Genomic DNA, 26326 nt, shown 5'->3' on the forward strand with positions numbered 1-26326 from the left:
CCTTTAAAAAATATTTCATATATAGATACCTCAAAAGCATTATCCAAAATTTCAGTAACTGAGGCACTTGTGGGGAAGGATATCTAAATTTACTGTTTATTATTATTTTTGTGTGTGTGTGCTGAATCTCCCTCATGGTGGCACATTTCCTTGTGTTGTGTTTTCATTTTTAATTGTGAATTCAAGACTGATCCAACTTAATCTGTGTGAATCCTGAGGAGTAAGAGAGTGTTTACCTTTATTTTTACTGGGTGCCACAGTTCAGTTCAGTTGCTCAGTTGTGTCCCACTCTTTGAGACCCCATGGACTGTAGCACTCCAAGATTCCCTGTCCATCATCAACTCTTGGAGCTTGCTCAAACTCATGTCCATCAAGTTGGTGATGCCATCCAACCATCTCATCTTCTGTCATCTCCTCCCCCTGCCTTCAGTCTTTCCCAGCATCAGAGTCTTTTCCAATGAGTCAGTTCTTTGCATCAGGTGGCCAAAGTATTGGAGTTTCAGCTTCAGCATCATCCTTCCAATGAATATTCAGGACTTATTTCCTTTAGGATGGACTGACTGGATCTTCTTGCTATCCAAGGAATTCTCAAGAGTCTTCTCCAACACCACAGTTAAAAAGCATCAATTCTTTAGCACTCAGCTTTCTTTATAGTCCAACTCTCACATCCATACATGACTACTGGAAAAAATATAGCTTTGACTAGATGGACCTTTGTTGGCAAAATAATGTCTCTGCTTTTTAATATGCTATCTAGATTCATCATAGCTTTTCTTCCAAGGAGCAAATGTCTTTTAATTTCATGGCTGCAGTCACCATCTGCAGTGATTTTGGAGCCCAAGAAAATAAAATCTCTCACTGTTTCCAATGCTTCTTCGTCTATTTGCCATGAAGTGATGGGACTGGATGCCATGATCTTAGTTTTTCAAATGTTGAGTTTTAAGCCAACTTTTTCACTCTCCTCTTTCACTTTCATCAAGAGACTTTTTAGTTCCTCTTCACTTTCTGCCATAAGGGTGGTATCATCAGCTTATCTGAGGTTTTTGATATTTCTCCCAGCCATCTTGATTCCAGCTTGTGCTTCTTCCAGCTCAGCATTTCTCATGATGTACTCTCCATATAAGTTAAATAAGCAGGGTGACAATATATAGCCTTGATGTACTCCTTTTCCTATTTGGAACCAGTATGTTGTTCCATGTCTTGTTCTAATTGCTGTTTCTTGACCTGCATGCAGATTTCTCAGGAGGCAGGTAAGGTGGTCTGGTAGTTATGGACAGAGATTCATGACATTATATAGGAGGCAGTGATCCAGACCATCCCCAAGACAAAAAGTGCAAAAAGGCAAAATGCCTTCTGAGGAGGCATTACAAATAGCTGAGAATATACAAGAAGCTAAAGGCAAAGGAGAAAGGAAAGATATACCCATTTGAATGCAGAGTTCCAAAGAACAGGAAGGAGAGATAAGAAAGCCTTCCTCAGTGATCAGTGCAAAGAAATAGAGGAAAACAATAGAATGGCAAAGACTAGAGATCTCCTCAAGAAAATTGAAGATACCCAGAGAACATTTCATGCAACATTGACATAGCTCAGTCGTGTCCGACTCTTTGTGATCCCATGGACTGTAGCCTACAAGGCTCCTCCGTCCATGGAATCTTCCAGGCAAGAGTACTGAAGTGGGTTGCCATTTTGTTCTCCAGGAGATCTTCCCGACCCAGGGATCGAACCTGGGTCTCCCACATAGTAGGCAGATGCTTTACGATCTGAGCCACCAGGGAAGTCCATTTCATGCAAAGATGGGCATAATAAAGTACATAGATGGTATGGACCTAACAGAAGCAGAAAATATTAAGAGGAGGTGGATCACAGAAAAAGCAAGAGAATTCCAGAAAAATATCTACTTCTGCTTTGACAGTGTGAATAACAAGAAACTGGGTGCCACAGGGTTTTATTAATCTTGAACTACTTTAATTTCTAGACTGAGTAGATTCCTGACCTATGAGTATCCTACATTTGAACTCCTAGGATAGCAAATTTTCTGGAGAGACTAATACAATTACTATGATTTTTGTTATTTCTCTTTCTGTTGTTCTTTTCTACCTAGAATTATCAGAGCAAGAAGGCTCCCATTCCAGGCTCCCATTAGTGGCAGGTGGATAATTTCACCTCTTATTTCACCCATGGTAACAAGTGTTTTGGCTTGAGTTGAGAAACTTTGACATATTTCCTACATTTTTCTTGAGACCATGATTTATTCTTCCCTTACCCTGCACAATAATTAATCCTCAAGGCTTTGGTTGCTAAATTCACATTTTCTTTCAGGGCTTTACAAGATTTTGCTCTTAGTTATCATTTACATTTTGTTTTTTATTTGCATTAAAAAAATTTCATCTTGCGTTGTTTTGTTTTGACTTTAAGAAGAATTTCTCTCTATTATTAATCTTTAAAATTTAGTCTTTTACAGCACAGATAGTTTCTCTTTATTTTTAGCTCAGTTAGATGTTTAACTAACAGTAACTGTTGTTTAGTTACAACATATTCAGGATCTAGTCATTTTATTACAATGAGAAGGCATTTTGGAATTTCTAGCCTTCCAAGCTATCAGAAGAGATGTCTCTCATCTTAGATTTTTTAAATTTAATAAACCATGTTTTCTTTTTTATTAAAAAAATTTTAAACTTTTTATTTTGTATTGGGGTAAAGCTGATTAACACTGTTGTGATAGCTTCAGGTGAACAGCAAAGGGACTCATTCATTCATATACATGTATCCATTCTCCCCCAAACTACCTTCCCATCCAGGCTGCCACATAACATTGAACAGAGTTTCGTGTTTCATGTGCTATACAGTAGGTCCTTGTTGGTTATCCATTCAAAATATAGCAGTATGTACATGTCCATCCCAAACTCCCTAACTATCTCTTGCCCTCATTGTTCCCCCTGGCAAGCAAAAGTTCATCGCGTAAGTCTGTGTTTATTTCTTAAACTATGTCTTCGTTATTGGCTTCTTTCCTGAAGCGAAATAACAATCTAGAATCCTTGTGTGTGGTTAAAAGTCAGAGGAGAAATTGTTTCCCAATAACTGATTTGCAGTTTCCAGAATCTATCTTTTTAGTCGAAATTGAGACCATATATGTCCATCCCTATTTAATGTCTTGACTGCATTCCTGTTTTCCATAATTCCATAAAAATTATCAAGTGGTAAAGTTGTTTGGCATTTTCTCTCTCTGTTTTCGTCTATATAATCCATTTGGATCTGGAAGTGTCCAGATGCTATCTCCTCATCTTCTTGGAATTCAGCTTTTCTTACTAGCTGATTGAAGATTATTTCTTTTAATAGTAAAATAGAAGTTTTAATACACAAATTGTGGATGAGTTGGCAGGTGAAAGATTACCATATGAGTGTTTTCTCTTGTCAATAAGAGAAATCCATAGGCTATGAGTCTTATGCTCACATGGATCTAGGTCATTTAACTTGGTGTGTGTCCCTCCTGACTTGACCTTGTTCATGATGTGGACATCTGGGTACTTTTCAGGAACATCTGCCACTCCCTGGCCTCTTTCTGGACTTTCCCTGCTACTTCTGGGTGAGTTTCTCCTAAGGAAGGCGTGCTCTATTCCCCTGATGCCCGGGTCCCATTGCCAAGCTCCCTATTTTAGTGTAGTCATGGGGGCTCTTGGAGTTCTACAAACTGGGGCTCCTGCTAAGTATTACAGGATCCTTGTGTGGGGCACATATTTAAAGCTTTAGAGGTAAAATACTGGTATGCATGTGGCTGGCACTGTGTTGGCTCCACAAAGCTGGGCAGCAGAATAAGGATGAAGAAGTCAACCCATAGTTCTGAACTCTGAGGTTAAGCCCCATCAGATTTCAGGGAGACCAGGCACAGAAGTACCTGGATACCATAGTGATGCCCTGAAGTTTGAAGTGATAGTCCATCATCCAAGGCAGGAGCATCTTGGTTGCTTGAGGCCTGCTGCAGCTTTTAAGCTGGTGGTGTTTGTTTGTTTATTTTTGCTTTTTAGCTTTATGCTTCACCCATGTGCCTTGAGTTCAAAGCAGTGGCCACACTGGTTTCCTCAGGGTCATAACGCCTTGGCAGAAGCAGCCAACATGGACTAAAGGGAGGGTTAAAAGGATCTGACTTTTCCAGGGATCCTGGCCTCCTCCTGTCTTCTTGTTATTATTGCCACATAGAATTGGGCAGAGATCCTGCTCACAGGTCCCCAAAGAGACAAAGGTAGATCACATTTAAGGAATAGAGGAAACGTTTGCTTGAATTCTGATGAGAAGTTATGACATGAGTAAAGGGAAGGAAAAGAAGAAGAAGTATTTTATCCCACTGCATATTTCTGCAGCTGCAGCAGTAGATGTGTGTTGCAGTCTAGGTGCAGTGCACATATTCTGCAGTGAAAACCTTGGTGTCATATTCCCGTGTCCTTGCTTGTCTGTCTTCCCCTACTAGGATAAGAATATTTTTAGCCCAGGGACATTGTTTTATCTTTAAATCCTGCCTACCCCACTTAGTGGGTGTTAAGGCCTTGGGCAATTTCATTCATTCTAAGTCTTTGTTTCCTCATCTGTGAAATGGGAATGATATAACAGTACCTACCTCAGAGTGTTGTTTTGAAGATCAGAGCAGGTCAAACGAATACTCAATGAATGAAGCACATTTTCACTCCATTTTATTCCATTTCAAGAAGTTCAAGCCAAATGGTCTCCGTGTTTTTAAACAGTGTGGGATTGTGTGTAACGGCCCAAGTTCTCCCATCATGAGTGGTTGGAGAAAAAAGCCAGTGATCCACCCTTCTTTGACTTCCCCATTTCCCTCTTCCATCTAGATTCTCATGGGCCAGGAGTTGGGTAGGGATGGGGAACCCCACACTGCTGAAAAACTGCCTTTAAAGTCGTCAGAACCGAAGGTAAGGAGCCAGAATCAAAGATTACCTTGTTTTTTGGAGTGTATCACTGGCTATTGTCCCCATCAAATAAAGCCCTTTCATCAGAGGTTCTTAAAACACTTTTTTTCCCTCCTTTATTTTCCTTTGAAATAAGCTGGGCAACAATTAATTTCAGAGAGAGAGAGAGAGAAAGATAATTCAACAAGGATCTATTACTACTCTCAGCTTCTATTGCTGTAATGAAAATCTATTTCCTTTCCCTTTTGTGTCCCATATAATTTAATGCCCATTTTATTAATGGTCTGAAATAATTACGGAACCCTTTGTGATTCTCAAGTATGTTTCATTTAATTGTGCAATAAATGCCTAATCTCTTCCTCCATCTGAAGCTATTATGGCGTTAAAATTAACAATTATGCAGCAATGCGCCGGGGTCCATAGAAATCACTCCAGATAACTAGACATATATAAATCATTCATGAGAACAATTTCTGAAAAGAGACGGAGGGGGAAAAAATTGTGTTGAAAATGACATTGGGAAGCCAAGGGCCCAGCCTGTAAGAAGATAGTAACACCTTTAAAAAATCTTTTTTCTTTCCTTTTTTGTTATTATTATTTTATTAATTGTGTATGTGGCATAGCCCTCTCCCCAACTTCTATTAGCCTGACAGATATTTTCAGAATTAATTAACTGTTAGCTCTGAGGATAAATTGTTCATTATCAATTTCCCCCCCTCTTTCTTTCTTTCCTTTTATAATTTTTCTTTTTCTTTCAGGCCAGCAATTACACTCTCTGCCTTTCTCCAGCAGCTCCTGTTCTGCACAGCTATCCAAATGGGAAAAGTGCTTTTTCTTTCATCCCTATTCACTCCTCCTCTTCTCCCTTTTGTGGGATTTAATAACCATGGCTGATAGGCTCATGCTGGACAGAGAGGTTAAGTTTGTTGTCTCAGCACTTTGCTGACAGGGGATAGTGCAGGAATTCTGTAACTTCTAACCAGCCCTGTGGGGTTGCCTAGGACTTGGCCCACACAGGCATAGTCTATAAACAGTGTTCAGAAACCCTGCAGCCCCAAACATTCTGCTTATCTAAGAGCACTTCCACTGGCGCTGCTAAAGCCCTCCTCTGTCTTTTTAAACATTCCTGAATCCCAAGAGATTCCCAGCAAATAACCTCCAACCCACGCCCTGCCCCAGGACTGGTATGTGCATGCATGCAAACAGACACACACACACAGAGATGCACACACATGCACACACACACACACACACACACATAGCTTATTGCTATGCAGCAATAAGCAGGGTCAGAAAACCAAGTGCCCTCAGGGGCAGGTAAGAAATACAGATGAATGAAGTGGGTGAAATGGGAAAAACTGGAGATCCCATGCCCTACCTGAAGCAGGCAGCTGCGACCCAACTTCTAGCCATTGTTGCCTTTGGGGAATGCAGGCTTGATGTGGCCAACTCTTGTGACACTTCAAGGGAAGCATGAAATTTGGACTTCCTTGGTGGTCCAGTGGTTGGGAATCCGCCTGCCAATATGAAGGATGCAGGTTCCATCCCTGCTCTGGGGGGACTCCACATGCCCTGGGACAGCTGGGCGCATGCACTGCAACTGTTGAAGCCCAGGTGCCCTAGAGCCCATGCTTTGCAACAAGAGAAGCATGTTACTGCAACCAGAGAGTAGTCCTCACTTGCCACAACTAGAGAAAGCCCTCACACAGCAATGAAGACTCAGCGCAGCCAAAAATACACCAATCAATAAAAATTTTTTAAAAAGAGAAGCCTGAAATTTTAATATGTCAACTAATTGTTGATAATGAATTTAGAAAAATTGAAAACAGCATAGGCTAAATAGTCAGGATGGATTCTGGCTGGGACTGCAACTTGTGGGCACTGAAAGATTGATACTTATTTCTTAAATTTGGTCCAGCAGAAGGTTCCTGGAAGGGACGGGCTGAGCCTGCTGTCCCTTGGCTGTCCGTGCTCCTCAAGCCCCAGGGCTTGGGTCTTTTGGGTCTGGGGAATGTGTCTGATGTTGCTCTGAAGGTTGAGCTCCATAATGAAAAGGATATTGGGGGAGGAGAGGGATCATCTTTGATTTCCTGTCAAATGTTCACCAGTTCTAAATCATTAGTTTAAGTACAGAAGAATCATTGGGCTGGTAGTTGAAGGTGACAAGTCCATTTGTGCTCATGTTTCTGGTGATTTAATAAGTGATTTGGCTCCATATTAATTGATGGCTCATGGGATTTAAAGTTCAAATGTGCTTGGTGTGATGATGCCAGAAATATGGGCTTATTGATGATAGTTAAAATTTATAGAGAACATACTACCTATTAGGCCCTAAACCATGCAATTGATATTAGATTAATTTAATCCTCTTTGTAACCTTTTTATGTAGGTATTATTATCATTCCCATTTCACAGGTGAAGAAGCTGAGAAGTAAAGGAACATGCAGCAGACGATTTAGTGTGAACAGCAAAGGCAATATTCAAAGCCATGGCTGTCTGAGCCCAGAGCTTGCTTGGCACTTGGTAAAACTAAGCAAGATCAAACACAAAGGTAGGACATGACTAGAGAAAATTTAGTAAATGATAGCATTAAAATCACATCAACACAGAACTAAACAGTTTATAACATTTCAATATTCATTATATAACTGGGAGATGTGTTAGCTATTAAGGACAGCAAATGGATAAACATGTCAGTATCATCGTACTTCTTTCCAGGGAAGCCAGGTGTGCTGAAATCCATGGGGTTGCAAGGAGTCAGACACAAGTGAGCGACTGAACTGAACCGAACATCCTCACCAACAGGTCCTCTGTCATTTCATTGGCTACATAGCATTCCTTCACAAGATAGAGATATACTAAAATGTCAGACTTCATGGTTTTCATCTAACTTTTAGTTAAACCTCTCTTCTAAAACAAACTGATTTTTTTGCTCCCAAGGTTAAGTGAAAAGCCACCTTAATTCATGCTGACACGTCCCCATAGAATATAACATTGACTGGGCTGGTACTTTGGGATATCAGGGAAGTTTGACATACAAATCCCTTATAAGTCTCTCCACCATTTCAATATTCATTAATTAACTGCTTATACAAATAAAAGAGCAGGAGCAAATTCTTAGTATTAATACTTCCAGCTATTTATGTTACTCTAGTTTCTGTCTCTTTTTATAAGTACTATCCCTAGTTTTCTCCTCCAGCAAAAAATGAAGCATTCTATCTGCGGTTTGCATGTATGCAGCCTGGAATCACCAGCAGCAAGGTTTCATTTCAGAATTTTGTGATTTTCCTGGTCAGCAGTCTTAGACTGCTCAATAAAGAGCACTACTAAATTTTGTTACCAAACTTGTGACTCAGATATCTAACTCTCTACGTTTGGCTTACAGATAAAATGCCTTTAAGAGAAACACATTAAATGTTTAAACAGAATACCCACTTCTAAACAATAAATCACCTGGGACTTGCTTTCAGTGGTAGAATATCTATCCCACCCCTGAAGACCTTTAAAAAATAGGATAATAATAAAAAGCTGACATTTATTGAGCACTTATGATCTGTGAGGCACTGGGCTTTGCAAGCATTAATTTATTTGCTTTCACAGTAATCTGACGAGGAAGGTTTTTTTCTTTTTTTATCCTATTGAACAGATAAGGAACCAAAGCTTAGAGAGTTTAAGTAATTTGCCCAAGGTCACACAGGTAGTAAATGGAAGAGTCTGTATCCCTCACAAGCCTGTCTCTTAATCACTGTGCTAGAGCACACAGTGCCTTGATTGGTGTGGAAACTGTCCCAGGAACAAAGGCAATGGGATTCCCGGCTACAGAGCATTCACAGGATAGGGAACATGTGTACACCTGTGGCGGATTCATGTTGATGTACGGCAAAACCAATACAATATTGTAAAGTAAAAAAAAAATAATAATAATTAAAAAAAAAATAAAGTGAGTGCAGAGGCCTCACCCATGCGTTGCTGGTGCATTTTGAAGAGTCCATATGTAGTTTTGATACCATGTAACAACTTCACAGGACACCAATGAATGTACCCAGAGCCCCAAGGCCTGCCCATCCCAACGCTGCAAAGCTTTGGTGTCCAGAGGGGCTTCTTGGGGCCTGCTGTGATCTTGGGGTTGGTAATATATTCCTCTCAGAGGCACAATTCAGGGGCAACATGTTATTACCTTTCCTTGCAATTGTTTTTTTTTTTTAAATTTCCATTTGAAAATTTATTTCCTGTGAGAATGAACTGACTGGAATTCATTTGTGCCTGGGAAGGAAGGTGAATTTCTTATTAACTCTCCCAGGTAATGGGCAGCTGTAGCTTGGACTGTGGGGAGGACTGGAATTGCTCAGGGCTGGGGAGGGTGAGGAAGCACTCATGGGGCGGGGGCTGGTGATGGATGCCCAGCAGCCCAGGCAGGAAGCAGCATGCTGGTCTGAGTGATGTGGTCTGGAGGGCAACACAATGCTTGAAGTTTTACACAAAAAATCTAAACAAGGCATTTCCTTGTCTTTCCTGTGGCTGAAACAGAGACTGTATTAAGAAAAACAAACAAAATGAATAATTTTAAACAATTATAAAAATCCTTTAAAAAAATTTATTTGGGTGCACTGGGTCCTAGTTGTAGCATGTGGCATCTAGCTCCCTGATTGGGGATTGAATCCAGGCCCCCTGCACTGTGAGCAAGGAGCCCCAGCCACTGGACTACCAGGGAAGTCCCTAAAATTCCTTTTTTGAAACGAAGTTTATCTCCCTTCTTATGGTTGGCAGATGTGAAGCTGTTGTCATTGGGATTGACATACATACAGTACTGAATATAAAATAGATAACTATATAAGTACCCTCTCTTTAGCACAGGAAACTCTGTTCAGTACTCTGTAATGGCCTATATGGGAAAAGAATCTAAAAAATTATGATATCTCTGTGTGTGTATATATATATACACACACACACAACTTATTCACTTTGCTGTACACCTGAAACTAACACAGCATTGTAAATCAACAGCGTAGGTATTGTTAGTCGCTCAGTCATGTCCAACTCTTTGCAACCCCATGGACTGTAGCCCAGCAGGCTTCTCTGCCCATGGAATTCTCCAGGCAAGAATACAGGAGTGGGTGGCCATTCCCTTCTCCAGGAGATCTTCCCAACCCAGAGATCGAACCTGGATCTCCTTCACTGCAGGCAGATTCTTTACTGTTTGAGCTACGGGAAGCCTAAATGTACTCCAACAAAAAGAGATTTTTTTTGAGAAAAAATTTTTTGGTGGGGATGGGGAATTCCCTGGCAGTCCAGTGGTTAGGATTCCATGCTTTCACTGCTGAGGGTTCAGGTTAACCCCTCTTTTCTTGTTAGGGAAGAAAAGAAATGCAGTTGTGGACTCTGGAAAATTTAGACAACACACATCCTGTGTTGAGGGGGAAGCTGCTAGTCTTTCCATGTAGATATTCTTTTCCAGCTTTTCTTAGAAGATGTATTCATTTCTCTGAATTGAATCCAGTGAAAAATCAGTCAAAGCATCAGGAAAATAAGAAAAAGTGTTAAAACTCTTCAGCAAAATTTAGAGTTTACAACAGTGAGACATAACTGGTTCCAAGGAATCCACTTTTGCCAAGTTGAAAATGAGCAGGAAATGCTGACATGTGGAATTGAGGGTTAAGTGAGTGTTGGTGGCCCTGTCTGTTGCTTATGGTGAGACAATTTTGTAAATAAAATAAATATTAAATTTTTATGAATTGTATACTTAATATAAACCCTCTGAATGGTGTTCCAAACAAGAACAAGTTTGGAATGGAGTTCTAAAACTGGCAGTTTTAACATATGATTCTATGTAGTGTCAGGAACCTTGTTAGATCTATTTGAATACTATCAATGATTTTTCCTGCTCTTTATAAAGTGTTTATTTATTTATTTGGTTTTGGCTGCTCTAGGTTTTCGTTGCTACACACAGGCTTTCTCTAGCTGAAGTGTGCAGGCTTCTCATTGTGGTGGCTTCTCTTGTGGAGCATGGGCTCTGGAGCATGGGCTCAGTAGTTTTGGTGCATGGGCTTAGTAGCCCTGTGGCATGTGGAATCTTCTGGCACCTGGGTGGAACCCATGTCCCCTGCACTGGCAGGTGGATTCTTAACAGCCGGACCACCAGGGAAGTCCTTTCCCTGCTCTTTACCAGTGTTTATTATGGCCTACATTTATACGTAAATACTGCCAAGCTTAGTATTTATTATTTGCTAGAGAAAGTGTTTTAAAATATCCACAATAATAAGTAGTGGTTTTGAAGAGTTATGAAGATATTTTAAGAATAACTTATGACTTAACAGGACTATTCAGGCATTACCAGGGATTCCCAGTTTATCCTGTTCCTAAATCCTGAAGATTAATATCTATAGGGAATTTTGAAACCTAGACTCAGCTGATTGTTGCCAGATGGAATAAAGGGTGGTCTTAGTACTGTTGGATCTCTCCTGACTTTATAAGAGAATTTATAAATATGGCCCCTTATGTAAAAATATTACATAGAAATATTTTCCAGTGTTCAATTTTTATGATCTAAGCCTTTGATCTTGTGTTGTTCAGTCACTATGTCATGTCTGACTCTTTTCGACCCCATGGATTGCAGCATGCCAGTCTCCTCTGTCCTCTGCTGTCTTCCAAAGTTTGTTCAAACTCAGGTCCACGGAGTCAGTGATGCCATCCAACTGTTTCATCCTCTGCCATCCTGTTCTCCTTTTGCCTTCAATCTTTGCTAGCATTAGAGTCTTTCCCAATGAGTTGGCTCTTCCCATCAGGTGGCCAGACTATTGGAGCTTTGGCTTCAACATCAGTCCTGCCAATGAATATTCAGACTTGATTTCCTTTGGAATTGACTGGTTTGATCTCCTTGCAGTCCAAAGGACTCTCAAGAGTCTTCTCCAGCACCACATTTCAAAAGCCTCAATTCTTTGACACTCAGCCTTCTTTATGACCTTTGCCAACTAAGGTCCATATAATCAAATCTATGGTTTTTCCAGTAGTCATGTATGGATGGGATTGAGAGTTGGAACATAAGAGTTGATCTTGTAGACTTAGAGAAAAATGTACAACATGAGAATCACAAATGTAAGTTTTATTCAAGGTCTTACTGTGGACTGTAGCCTGGGATACAGCCACTTAGTGGCTCTGAGTAAACTGCTCCAGAGAGCAGTTCCCATACCAGAGAGGTATGGAAAGAACTAGCATATATATGAGTTTTTCGGCTAGAAAATACATGTAGTCAAGTATATTTCTTGGTCAGAGATTATCGCTGCATACTATAAAACTTTTAGAGGAGAACATAGGCAGAACATTCTTTGACACGAATTGCAGCAATATTTTTTTGGAGCTGTCTCCTAGTAGTGGAGATAAAAGCAAAAATAAACAAGTGGACCTAATTAAACTTACAAGCTTTGCACAGCAGAGGAAACCACGAGCAAAGTGAAAAAACAACCTATGGAATGGGAGAAAATACTTGCAAACAATGCAACTGACAAAGGGTTAATTTCTAAGATATGCAAACAGCTCATACAGCTTAGTATAAAAAAATTCAATCCAATCAAAAATTGGCAGAAGACCTATGTACATATTTCTCCAAAGAAGGCATATAGATGTCCAACAGGCACATGAACAGTTGCTTATCACTAATCATTAGAGAAACACAAATCAAAACTACAATAACGTGGCACCTCCCACCAGTCTGAATGGCCATTATCAAATAGTCTACAAATAAGAAATGCTGGAAAGGGTGTGGAGAAAAGGGAACTCTCCTACACTGTTGGTAGGAATGTAGGAGGCTGCAGCCACTGTGGAAAATAGTATGGAGGAAAAAACTAAAAATAGTTTGACCCAGGAATTCCACCACTGGGCAGATATCCAGAGAAAACTCTAATTTGAAACATGCACCCTATGTTCAAATTAGTACTATTCACAATAGCCAAGACATGGAAGCAACCTAAATGTCCATGAATAAATGAATGGACAAAGAAGATATGGCATATATTCACAATGGAATATTACTCAGCCATAATAAGGAATGAAATAATGTCATTTGGAGCAACACAGATGGACCTAGAGATTATCATACTAAGTGAAGTAAATCTGACAGGGAAAGACAAATATCATTTATATATGATGTGAATACTCTTATTTATGAAATAGAAATAGACTCATGGACTTGGGAAACACATTGATGGTTACCAAAGGGAAAAATGGGCAGGGGGATAAATTAGGAGTTTAGGATTAACATATACACTCTACTATATATAAAATAAATAAAGAACAAGGACCTACTATATAGCACAGGGAACTATATTCAATATCTTATAATAAACTATAATGGAAAATAATCTGAAAAAGAATATGACTGAATCATTTTGCTGTAAAACTGAAACCAATGCAACATTGTAAATCAACTGTACTTCAAATTTTTTAAAAAAAGAAAAAAAATGACAAAAAAGATTACTGCTAATCACAAAGAACAGATATCTTAAATTAATGATTTTAGTACTTTTCTATGTATGGGAAGATGCAAGAATCTGGGGTCACTGAAATTTTTCCTGAGATGTGCATCTAGGGGCTCTCTTATCAAAATGCAGAGTGCCTTATCCTGCTTTTCATCCTGAATTCCCCTCAGGGCACACTGTCAGTGGGTGACTTCAGCGAGTTGCAACTTAAACTTTGTATAACTGGTTGAGAAGTGACACATTTTGTTCTTTTTTGTTCACAATCTCACATTCCCTCTCCTAAGTATGTCTTTCCTCTCTCCATACTTCTAACCCTACAGACAAAATCTTTCTCATTTTCCAATCCCTTTCTTCACAGATGTCACTCTCTTTAGGAAGGTTTCCTCTTTACCCTCCTTCCCTCAACCTTTAGAGTGTCCCAGGCATTTCCATTGTCCCAAGGGGCATTGCTAATATTTGGATTTATATCTAACAGCAGAACTTAGATTCTTACCTGCCTGGAACTGTGCTGTCTTCATATTTAGATAATCCACAGACCTGAACACTGCAGGGACTCAGTAAATATTTGAGTAAATGGGTGAAATATGTACCAGGCTTCTGGATTATAAACCGACAAATTCTAGATTCTGACCACCCCCAGGACTCATCAGAAAACATAAATTTCAATCAGTGGCCACTTCCAGTGAGCAAATGAAGGTTGGCCAAAGGCCAAACAGGGAATTGCAATTAGCAAATTCATGAATGTCTTGTTTACATTTCAAACAAGCTCATAGCTTGGTTTCTGTACCTAAAGGATTGTGCTGTATTCATAGACCACTAATGACTATTAATAAGTGGAATTGTGGTTGAATTTCACAAATGTTACAATTGGAGAACAAACTCTATCCACACTGTTGTATGGAAATTACTCTGATGAGAGCATAATGACTAACTAAAGAGTTATTTGTCTATTCAATTGCAGGGCAGAGAGGGTAATGAGTTTATTGGCTCAAGCTCCATTCTTCTAGGAGTCAGTAGGAAAGAACTTTTGGTCATTGGAACAATAGTCCAGTTGTTGAGAAGTCTCAGATGACTTCCCAAGAATCAACTTCCGTGGTCGCACTCCCTACAGGAACAGGAAGTTGATAATCCTCGTGTTTCACTCACATCCATCACAGAGCCTTGAACTTAGTTGGGTACTTGAGAAATGTTGAAAAGAATTCCAGAATCTTTTATTCTCACCTCTGTTTATTTGGATCAAGCATTTACTACGTCCATACTAAGTATTACAGAGCATAGCTATGGAGAGAAACAGGGTATGTCTCTTCCCTTAAAAGACTCACATTCTCATATGTGAATGAACTGATGAACACGTGTGGTATATAATCAGTGAGGTAAAATTTAGGGTTGTCCAAGACCTCATAACATTGCTCATTCCCCACTATCTTTACTTACTTATTATATTGAGCTCTGCGGTCTTCATTGCTGTGTGTGGCTTTCTCTAGTTGTGATGAGCAGAGGCTACTCTCTAGTTTCAATGTGCAGGCTTCTCATTATGGTGACTTCTCTTGTTGCAGAGCAAAAGCTCTAGGGTGCTCAGGTTTCAGTAGTTGTAGCTTGTGGGTTCTAGAGCATGGGTGCAGTAGTTGTGGTGCATGGGTTTAGCTGCCCTGTGACATGTGAAATCTTCCTGGATCAGGGATCCAACCTGTGTCCTCTGCATTGGCAGGGAGATTCTTAACCATTGGACCACCAGGGAAGTCCCCCTACTGCCTCTTGTACCTAACTTTAATAAGACCTTCAACTGCTCTGTGCTTCTGTTTGTTTCTCATTAGTTTTGCCCACTATGGTGAAACTTGAGGGTGGAGAATGTGCCCTATGGAATATGCTTTCCCTTAGAGTTGAATGGATAAATGAATGAGAATGCCACAGATCTCTGACACTGCAGGCTCACAATGTTTATAAAGAATGGAAGGAGTAGAGCAGCCCTCCTGGAATTCTGCCTGGGATTGTGTATTAAGAGGTCTGTCAAGGATGCATGCTTGATCAAATAGGGAAGCTTCAGGGACCACTGCTTAAAGAGGTGAATATATTGGCCTTTAGCTTGCTGTAAGGCATATGTCTCCACTTCACTGGGAGTCCTGGCCTGAAATACCTCACTATAAATTAACATACCAACATCTTGGTGACTCAGTGTTAGTTGTGTCATGAATTGGCTTCCCTGAAGTTTCTCTCCTTATGACTGCTCGTATCGAGAATCCAGGTCGGCAAACCTAAGGATTAGATTTTGGAGCTAAAAGGATCATGTGAGCTGGAGTTGCTTATATTTCATCTTCCGCTGTTGCCTGAAGGAGAAAACAATTTGCCATGGGAAGGAATAAGGTCAACAAACAAAGAAAAGCAGAGTCCAGAGTTGGCTCCCTGATAACATTTTCCCTGCTTCTAGGTATGCCTGAAAATAGCTATCCTCTGGATTCTTCAGTTATGGCAACCAATAAATGCCTCCTCCTCCTCTTTTTTAGTTTGAGTTTCTATCTTCCTCGACTTCTTATAAAATACCAGTGTAGGTAAAGGACCTGTGCTTTGGAGTGAGACAAATCTGGTTTCAAACTCTGACTACTGCATTGTGGAGTCTCTCTATTACAGCAGCTCAGCCTCTTACCCCAGCTAAACACACCAAGTGAAAAATGATTCAGGCCTGAAGTGAGGCAGTGGCAGAGGGCAGAAAGAAGGACCTAGATTTTAGTGCTTTTAAGGAGTTAGGTTTGACAGAACATGGAGCAGTTTATTATATGTGTGAGAGTAAAGAGGTGTGGGGAGGAATGGTGGAGAACTCTTGGTTTCTGGCTTGAGTGACTGGTGGACAGTGGTGACCAGGGAGGTCCAGCTCCACAGGTGTGTTTCTTTTCTTTTTTTAAATTTGTAGTATAGTTGATTAGGGCTTCCCTGGTGACTCAGTAGTAAAGAATCTGCCTGCAATGCAGGAGATGCATCCCTGGGTTGGGAAGAACCCCTGGAGAAGAAAATGGCAACTCACTCAAATATTCTTGTCTGGGAATACCATGGACAGAGGAGCCTGGTGGGCTATAGTCGATGGGGGTCACAAAAGAGTTGAACACAACTTAGTGACTGAACAACAACAGCAAAATAGTTGATTAACAGTGTTGTGTTAATTTCTGCTATACAGCAAAGTGATATATGTATATATATATATATATATATATATATATATATGCATATATAAAATCAAGCTCTTTTGTATTTTTTTCCACTATGCGTTATTACAGGACATTGAAAATTCCCTGGGCTATTATGGTAAGACCTTGTTGTTTACCCGCTCTATATACAAGAGTTTGCATCTGCTAACCCCAAACTCCCAGCTCATCTCTCCCTCTCCACCCTTGGCAACCACAAATCTGTTCTTTATATCTGTGAGTCTGTTTCTGTTTCACAGATAAGTTCATTTGCATCATATTTTAGATTTCACATATAAGTGATATCATATGGTATTTGTCTTTCTCTGACTTACATCACCAAGTATTATAGTCTCTAGGTTCATCCATGTTGCTGCAGATGGTATATTCTTTTTTATGGCTGAGCAGTATTCCATTGTATATATGTACCACATCTTCTTTATCCACTCATCAGTTGATGGACATTTATGTTGCTTCCATGTCCTGGCTATTGTGAATAACGCTGATATGAACATAGGGGTCAGAGAAGGCAATGGCACCCCACTGCACTACTCTTGCCTGGAAAATCCTGTGGACAGAGGAGCCTGGTAGGCTGCAGTCCATGGAGTCACTAAGAGTTGGGACACAACTGAGCAACTTCACTTTCAGTTTTCACTTTCATGTACTGGAGAAGAAAATGGCAACCCACTCCAATGTTCTTGGCTGGAGAATCCCAGGGACAGCAGAGCCTGGTGGGCTGCCGTCTATGGGGTTGCACAGAGTCGGACATGACTGAAGCGACTTAGCAGCAGCAGCAGAACATAGGAGTGCGTGTATCTTGTTGAATTATAGCTCATGTTTTGTCCTGGGCATGTTCCATATCCTCTAGAAAGGCCCATCCTAGCACACTTCCAGGTGGGCTACATTGCTCCTTCCATTCTCTGGAGGCAGAATGAGCTTGACAAGTCAGAGTTCTGGAAGACTCATGACACTCGAACGTTTTTTCATTTATTCAACCTTTACTGAATGCCTACTGTGTACTCACTTGAATTTGCACCAGGACACAGAACTGATTAAGGCACATTCTCTGCTCTCAAGTTACTTACAGTGTAGTGGTGGGTATACACCACTGATGAGAATAAAGTAAACTTCAATAACAGAGCAGTGATTAAACTCTACAGGGCCTCACTTGGTTTAGTGCCCTGCTATTACTGTCTTGAAATTCCTAGCTGTTTTTGCAACCTGTGCCCTACATTTTCATTTTTCACCAGGCCCTACACATTATAGAGCCAGTTCTGGTGTATCATTCACTTGGAAAAGGCATGATGACAGAAGAATAGTTTAAGGGTGAAAGATACTAGATTTGGTTTGAAAGTCTGGGAGGCTGTTTGAAGGGTGGGAGATTAACAGGAGTAGTCCAGGATGCTGGGTGAGGAGAAAGAGCAGCAGAAAGAGTGGTCAAACTTCTAGAGCTTGAAGGGCAAGGACTGTGAATTTCTTGTGGGCCAAGAGAATGCCAAGTCCCTGAGCAGTTGTTATGAAAACATGGATGTTACAACTCACTTGGTACCCAGAAGGGTTTCTTCCTCTAGTTTCTGAAGGCCCCATGGACATGTAACCAGACATGTTTATGGAAGACAGAGCAAGAGACTGAGGACAAAAACAAGGCAACTTTCTGGATGGAGCTTTGTAGAATGAAGGTTAATAGTCTCAATATCTTCCTCATACAGATGCTATGAAAAGAACAAAAATGACTGCTCTGAGTCTGCTGCTGTATTCCTTGGCAGATAATATTTTGTTTGTTTTTGTTCCAGCAATTTGACAGTTTGACTGGGGATACTATATCTCTCTGGCAACAGGGCTGGAAGCAGTCCTATGCAACTATGGGGGAGTGCCCAATATTTTATCTTAAGAATTTTTTTTTTGAAAAAGCCTTTTCATTGATTTAACTTGATGTAAGCCAGAATATTCAGAAGCATAGTACAAAGGGTTCTAGCTTTGAAGTCGGACATCCCAGGTTCAAATTCAATTTCCACAAGTTGCGAGCTGAGTGAGCTTGGGCAAGTTTCATAGTGTATTTCCTTACCTGTGAAAAATATACATCTTGTAGGGTGTTTGAGGATTGGAAGTGAGAATGGCAGGATGTTGAATGGTTGACAAAGCTAGGGAATATTTTAAGATATCTTTAGAATCTTAAAGGGCTTCCCTGGTGGCTCAATGGTAAAGAATCTCCCTGCAATGCAGGAGACACAGGAGACACGGGCTCGATCCCTAGGTCGGGAAGATCCCCTGGAGGAGGGCATAACAAGCCACTCCAGTATTCTTGCCTGGAAAATCACATGGACAGAGGCACATGAACAGCTGCAGTCCATAGAGTCTCTTTGCACTGTGCAGAGTCGCACACTACTGAAGCGGCTGAGCATGCACACACACAGGATCTTAAGAGCCCTTAGCAAGAGAAGGGCTTGCCAAGAGGTGGCCAAAGTGAAGTAGTAACTGTCTCCTCCAGTAGGATAAACAGTAGCTGCTTAGAGGGTGCTTTATGGGAGAATCTTGGAAAGGAATTTGTAGGCACAGAGGATATAGAAAGGAAGGTCAGGAGTGCTTTTTTCCTACCTCAGTCAAGCCAGGAGAAACCCAAAAGAATGACTAAGCAAGATTGGGGGTACTAAAGAGGAGGGGAGACCCTCATTTCACTTCCTTCATTGCTGGCAGAATGTGGCTTGAGAGAGTTCTTGGGAGGCCCTCATAAGTCACCCAAAGCTCAAGGCACCTGGAAACTTCTGGCTGGAGACTGGGAAGCTGAAGGAGGAATTTTCACCTCACATAATGGTCAAGGCTTAGTTGCTGGGGTCCAGCCCAGGTGGATCCAGGGAATTCGAAGTGAGGACAGAGTCAGCGAGGAGAGACTTATTTATAAAGAGAGATTAGGAAAGAATAGTGTAGTAGGAAAATTAGTGGAGAAAAGAGGCTTAATAACTTGGTTTACACAGGAAACCAATAAAGCTACAAGATAGGGGCTTGCACCATCTACGTAGGCCACTGGCGCCCGCTTGAATAGCAGAGCATGCCCCACCTTGGGCTCCCTCTTGCATGGGTCTTAGAAGCCAGGGCAAATAAGTAGAAACGGAGAGCCTCTGTGCTCCAGATGGGAATTCAGCCTGAAAGGGGAGAAAAGAACTCCATGGGGGAGCCAAGCATTGATGCCAGACCCACAACTTTACTTTCAAAAGCAGCTTATATACCCCAAGTTGTACATAAAGAAATAATGGAATATGCTGAGTTATGCAGGGGCAGCAGTCCTGACCCTATTGAGACCAGGCTTTCCTTTTGCATACCTTCCTGTATACAAAAGGTCTCAGGTAGTTTTACGTCATCTTCTGGCCAGGGGGCCTGTTAACATTTTTATGGCTCTTTTCCTAGATAAACGTCTATCAACCAGAAAACTCATTTTCCCTTGAAGTGTTTTTTCTTTAATCTGCATCACCCTTAAAGTACTAAATAAAGTTACATTCCTATAGAACAAAGGTGCAGTGGGTTATAACAAAGAAAGTACTTAATTCAAAGATCTAATGTTGCTAATGCCAGGGCTACTACCTGTTTTTTCTATATACCAACTATATCAACAAATAAAAGATATGAAAACTTGGCAGCAAGTATTGGCTCAACAAATGAAACCCTTAATCTGTCCTATTCTAATGATTTTGACTCCTCAGAAGCCCCTACATTCCTAGGGTGTTTTAAGCTTCCAGTGCCTCTCGTGATCGGGAGGCCACAAACAATCACATGCGCAGCTGTAAGAGTCCAGACAAACCTGTCAAGCAGACTAGAAAGCTATCAGAGGGTTTTTGGATTGAAACACTCTTATTATGCCCAGGAGACTTATTATCTAAAAGCTCTAAATTAACTTTTTCCAGAAAAAGGTGGAGGGGGTGGGGGACAGCTCCCCTATAATGTCAGAAGAGTAGGTGGAAAGCATAACACAGTAAAGTAGGCAGATGCTGGTTTTGGGGGTAGATGCTCAAGAAAATCCAGAGGGACCCCTGAGACCTGATCCTGCCTTTGCGTTTTGTCAGGCCCCTTTCCTCATGACCTTTGCCACGGGCGGGATTCCCCATGCTGGCTCCTGGCACTTAGTGAACTTTCTTATGGGCTACAAGAATGCCTCTGGAAGAAACCTGGCAAGAGTTATGCTGAAAAAGACTATGGCAAGAGAACTGTGTAAAGGGAGTTTGTTGAACACCATAGGGCTTTATCATTGAAGCAAGAGCTTAGGATGCTTGCAAGAGGTCAGTTAAACAGAATATCATCCTTATCAGGAAATGTGATGGTGCACAAGTCCTCATCTATGTGTTGAGCACTCTGTGAAAAAGGGGCAAGATTTGGACTCCTGCATTGAAAAGGACATTGACAACTAAAGGAGATTTACTAACAGGCCCTCTTAATGTAGAAAGGTATTTGCCTATATTTCCTCCAGTTCCTCCCTGATCTGACATCAGGGAGGTTAGAAGGTAGAGATCAGACTGGGGCCTGAACTTGGAGGTAGGGTACAGGAAAATGGAAGAAAAGGTATAAATGAAATAACACTTAAGTCACACTAAAGATTTTCTTAAATTAGACTTTTTTCCTTTTACTTTTAATTGTGGAAAAATCAAACATATATAAAGGTAGAGCAAAGAGTATAATAAATTCTCAAGCACCTATCTCCCAGCTTCAATAGTTATCAATTTGGGGCCAACGTTCCTTCATTTATAATCTTAAGCATTTCCCATCTCCGTATTATTTTGAAGCAAATCCTAGACACTATACCATTTCATCTTATAAAGTTTTCAAGGATGTCTAAGACATAAGAACTCTTTATTTATTATTACTACTCCCAAATATTTGACAGTAGTTCCCTAATGTCATCAAATATCCACTGTATAAATTTCCTCATCCATTTCATATTTTTTTTTTTATAGTGAGTATGTTTGAATTAGGATCCAAAGTTGTTGCATTTGGTCTATTGGTCTCTGTACTGGTTTCTGAGGTCTGCTGAAAGAAAGTATCACCAACTGGATAACTATAGCAACAGAAATTTATTCTCTCATGGTTCTGGAGGCCAGAAGTTCAAATTCAAGGTGTTAGCAGGGCCCTGCTCTCCTTGAAGCCTTTAGAGGAGGATCCTTCCTCAACTCCTCCAGCTTCTGGTAGCCCCAGGCATTCCTTGGCTTTGGAAGTTTAACTTCAATATCCATCTCTATCTTTATGTGGCTGTCTTTCCTCTGTATGTCTCTTGTCTTTTTGTCTCTTCTTGTGGGACCCAATTGTATTGGATTAGGGGCCCACCATAATGATCTTTATCTTAACTTGATTACGTTGCAAAGACCCTATTTCCAAATAGAAATATAGTCACAGATATGAGGGGTTAGGACTTCAGCATATCTTTTGGGGGAGTCGTGTGTGCCAAGTTGCTTAGTCATCTGACTCTTTGCGACCCCATGAACTAGCCCACCAGTCTCCTTTGTCCATTGGATTTCCTAGGCAAGAATATTGGAGTGGGTTGCCATTTCCTACTTGGAGAGAAATAATTTAACTGAGAATAGTCTTTTAAGATATTTTAATCTATTGACTCTGCATTCCTGTTTATCTCCACTTGAAGTTTTTGTTAAAGAAATTGAGTCATCTGTTCCATAGAGCTCTGCATATTCTAAATTTTCCTATACTTTCCTATGTGTCATTTAGCACATTTCTCTATAAACTACTTTTTAGGTCTAGAAACTTGATTGGATACAAGTTTGATTTTTCCCAAGAAGTACTGTATTGCAGGTGTTGTATGCTTCCATCAGATGACATGTAACTTTTAATTTGGACTGGATTTTCAAGGTTGGAAAATAAGAATTTTAATGTGTGACAGAGACTAACAAAGTACAGAATTTGCCTGTGATGTCATCCAGAGACTGGGAAGGAAGTTCTGTTACAGATTGTGAGGGAAGTGGTACAAAAAGAAGAAAGTTGCTTCTGGACCATACCACACCATAAGTACAGTGTAGAGGTGGCCTTGCCCCATGGACCAGGGTTCTCATCTCAACTCCACCATAGCCTACATGAGTACTGCTGGGTAAATACAGGCAATTCTGTGTTTTGTCCCCACTTGCAAAATAGATAGTATAGTATAGTATAGAATAGCATAATTTCCATTCTAAAATTAAATGTTTCCTGCCTTATTAGAAAGCCTGTAATAGACCCTTGATCTGAACAGGCCTCATGATAGACTAGAAAACTTGGATAGTCACTTTCAGTTCAGTTCAGTCACTCAGTCATGTCCAACTCTTTGCGACCCCATGAATCACAGCACACCAGGCCTCCCTGTCCATCACCAACTCCCAGAGTTCACTCAGACTCATGTCCATTGAGCCAGTGATGCCATCCAGCCATCTCATCCTCTGTTCATCCCCTTTTCCTTCTGCCCCTAATCTCTCCCAGCATCAAAGTCTTTTCCAATGAGTCAACTCTTTGCATGAGGTGGCCAAAGTACTGGAGTTTCAGCTTTAGCATCATTCCTTCCAAAGAAATCCCAGGGCTGATCTCCTTCAGAATGGATTGGTTGGATCTCCTTGCAGTGCAAGGGACTCTCAAGAGTCTTCTCCAACACCACAGTTCAAAAGCACCAATTCTTCGGTGCTCAGCCTTCTTCACAATCCAACTCTCACATCCATACATGACCACAGGAAAAACCATAGCCTTGACTAGATGGACCTTAGTCGGCAAAGTAATGTCTCTGCTTTTGAATATGCTGTCTAGGTTGGTCATACATATCCAAGAAGACCACTCCTTCCCCAATGAAATATGAGTCTTCCTCATGCCTGATAATTTCTCTGCCCTCTTTCTAGGATAACTCAAATCTTCACTTCAGGTTGGTAGTGGTGCTAAGACCTGGGGAGAAGAGGAGGTAAATGATCTAGTCTGCATGCTAAAGATTGATTATTAAAGCTTTATTTAAATTTATTTAATAAACATCTGTATTTTATTTATTTTCTTCTGATCATGGTTCAGAATGCTTTACAAATATTATATATATATATATATATATATATACATATATATATATATAAACTCACACAGCTAAGTTCAAAATATACTTAAAAACAGTTTAAAATATATCATATGAATATAAAGTGGATATGTATCAAAATTGGACTCATTAATGAGGGGACCAGCAGGATGGTAAATGTAGTTCAAAGAACATTTGGAGAACAGATAGCTATATAATTAGGAAGGCCTTGGGAAAGGCCTGCTAAAGTAAGTTTGCTAAATTACAGACAAAACTGGTTAGTGTCTTATAGGGCAATACAACAGTAACCTTTGCAGTTATCTTCTCTATAAGATGGGAATTATTTGTATCTCTGCTGACAATTTGTAAGTTAGCATTTAACACAGAGAGTCTGGGCTTCCCTGGTGGTTCAGCTGGTAAAGAATCCGCCTGCAATGTGAGAGATCTGGGTTCCATTCCTGGGTTGGGAAGATCCCCTGGAGAAGGGAATGGCTACCCACTCCAGTATTCTGGCCTGGCGAATTCCATGGACTGTATAGTCCATGAGGTCACAAAGAGTCAGACACGACTGAGTGACTGACTTTCACAGAGAGTCTAGGTCTCAATAAGTAAAAAAATAGTAATTCGTATGCCTCTGGTCTCCTGTTAGATGAAGTTCGAGTGTCATATCAAAAAAAGATATGAATAAAATATGGACAAAAATGAAAAAAAAGTATAAAACTGGGTCATTTGTAGTGATGTGGATGAACCCAGAGTCTGTCATATAGTGTGAAGTATATCAGAAAGAGAAAAACAAATATTGTATATTAATGTATATATGGAATCTAGAAAGATGGTACTGATGAACCTATTTGCAGGGCAGAAATAGAGACACAGATAAAGAACAGACTTGTAGACACAGAGGGTGAAGGAAAGTGTGGGATAAACTGGAAGAGTAGCATTGACATATATATACTTCCACGTGTAAAATACATAGCTAGTGGGAAGCTGCTGTATAGCACAGGGAGCTCAGCTTGGCACTCTGTGATGACCTAGAGGAGTGCAATGGCAGGAAGTGTGAGGGAGGCTCAAGAGGGAGGAGATATATGTATCTCCTGATTCACGTTGTTGTGCAGCAGAAACCAACACAAAATTGTAAAGCAATTCTACTCCAATTAAAAAACACACATGCAAAGAGATGCACTTCTCCTTAGGTCTCAGTTCCAAGTTTTGGATTTAAACCCAGCAGTTTGCTTAGTAGAAATCAAATTGGAACCACCACATTGCATTGCATTTCTAAATGACAGGATTTCTCTTCCTGATTAAGTCATGACCAATAAGAATATATATGGTATAAAAAGAATAGTATTTTGTTTTTATAAACTAAGTATTGTAAAAGCACATTCACCTCCAATGACTTGCACTTTTAAGTAAACTCCTTTCTCCTGTGATTCTCTCTCTCTCTCTCTCTCTCTCTTTTTTTTTTTTTTTTCTATTGGGAGGGGAAAGGTAGGGGAAGGTGGGAAAAACTACTCCTGGGAAGATTAAACACTCTGCAAATTCATGTTGACCTCTGATTGGGATAGAGGCTGGCTGTCTTGGAAGAAAATCTGGGTACAGAGACTCTACCTAGAGTCCCTCATGCCTGTCAAAGTTATCTTTCACCTAGAGGAATGGGCACTGACCTTTAGTTTCTCAAAAATATTTGTTGTGATTATCTAAAAACGTTGTATAAAAAACAAATTGACAAATACTACATAAAAATGTATCTTGGGCTGAGGCTTAATTGGTGGGAGTGGTAGTAGCTGATGTGGGTACACAAGAGAGTTGTGTACTAAATACATTGAATTATTTATTTCAAAGAAAAACAGTTCTACTGAGCATCTTTCAATATGTTCCATTCCCTAGAGATTTTTCTAAACCCAGACTCTTTGGTGACCTGTCCTTTATCAGCTTAGTTGTTTAATTCCTGCTGCCCTTTTATTGATTCTGGGCATGTGTTATCTTAGTAAGAGTTGGTTTCTGTCAATTTCCTCTACTCATTGTTATCGGGACTGTATTTAAGATCTTCCATTTCTGTGGGTTTATTTAGGACCCACCACTAATTTCATGAAACAATTATCCCTTCTTTGGCTTCTCTGTTCCTAAGTGCCTAAAATGGAAAGTTAAGTATTCTATATTGCAACAAGGGGATAAGTCACCACTGTTCATTGCTGTATCTTCCAGGGACCTTGATTTTATATTATAATTTAGTCTTGAAAGTGTTTGCTGACAGAAGTGCAGGTAGATGAAAAGATGACTCCATCCATTTGTAAGGCCTGGAAACCAAGGATATAGAAGAAATTAAAGTTAACTTAAGAGGGGGAAAAAGATGAATAGTAAGTGAGGAAAAGATTTGAGGAAGAAATGTGAAAGATAAAATATTGCATTCATTGACACAAGTTAAGTTATAGGACTCTAAGCAAAAATACAGAAAGGGTTCTCTGTTCCTTGGTAGCAACTGCAAACTTGTACTATTTGTTAAAAAAGCAACCAAATAAGAAGTGAACATGAGCCATTCTTCTTGCTTTAATTTGGGCTCACTCATTTATTTCTCATTTTATTCATTTTGGGGGCTTCACAGGTGGCGCTAGTGGTAAAGACCCTGCCTGACAAAGCAGGAGCCGCAAGATATGCAGGTCTGATCCCTGGATAGGGAAGATCCCCTAGAGAAGGGAATGGCATCCCACCCTAGTAGTCTTGTCTGAAGAATCCCATGGACAGAGGAGCCTGGCA

Source organism: Ovis canadensis, chromosome 1 (genome assembly GCF_042477335.2).
Source record: "Ovis canadensis isolate MfBH-ARS-UI-01 breed Bighorn chromosome 1, ARS-UI_OviCan_v2, whole genome shotgun sequence".
Taxonomy (NCBI): domain Eukaryota; kingdom Metazoa; phylum Chordata; class Mammalia; order Artiodactyla; family Bovidae; genus Ovis; species Ovis canadensis.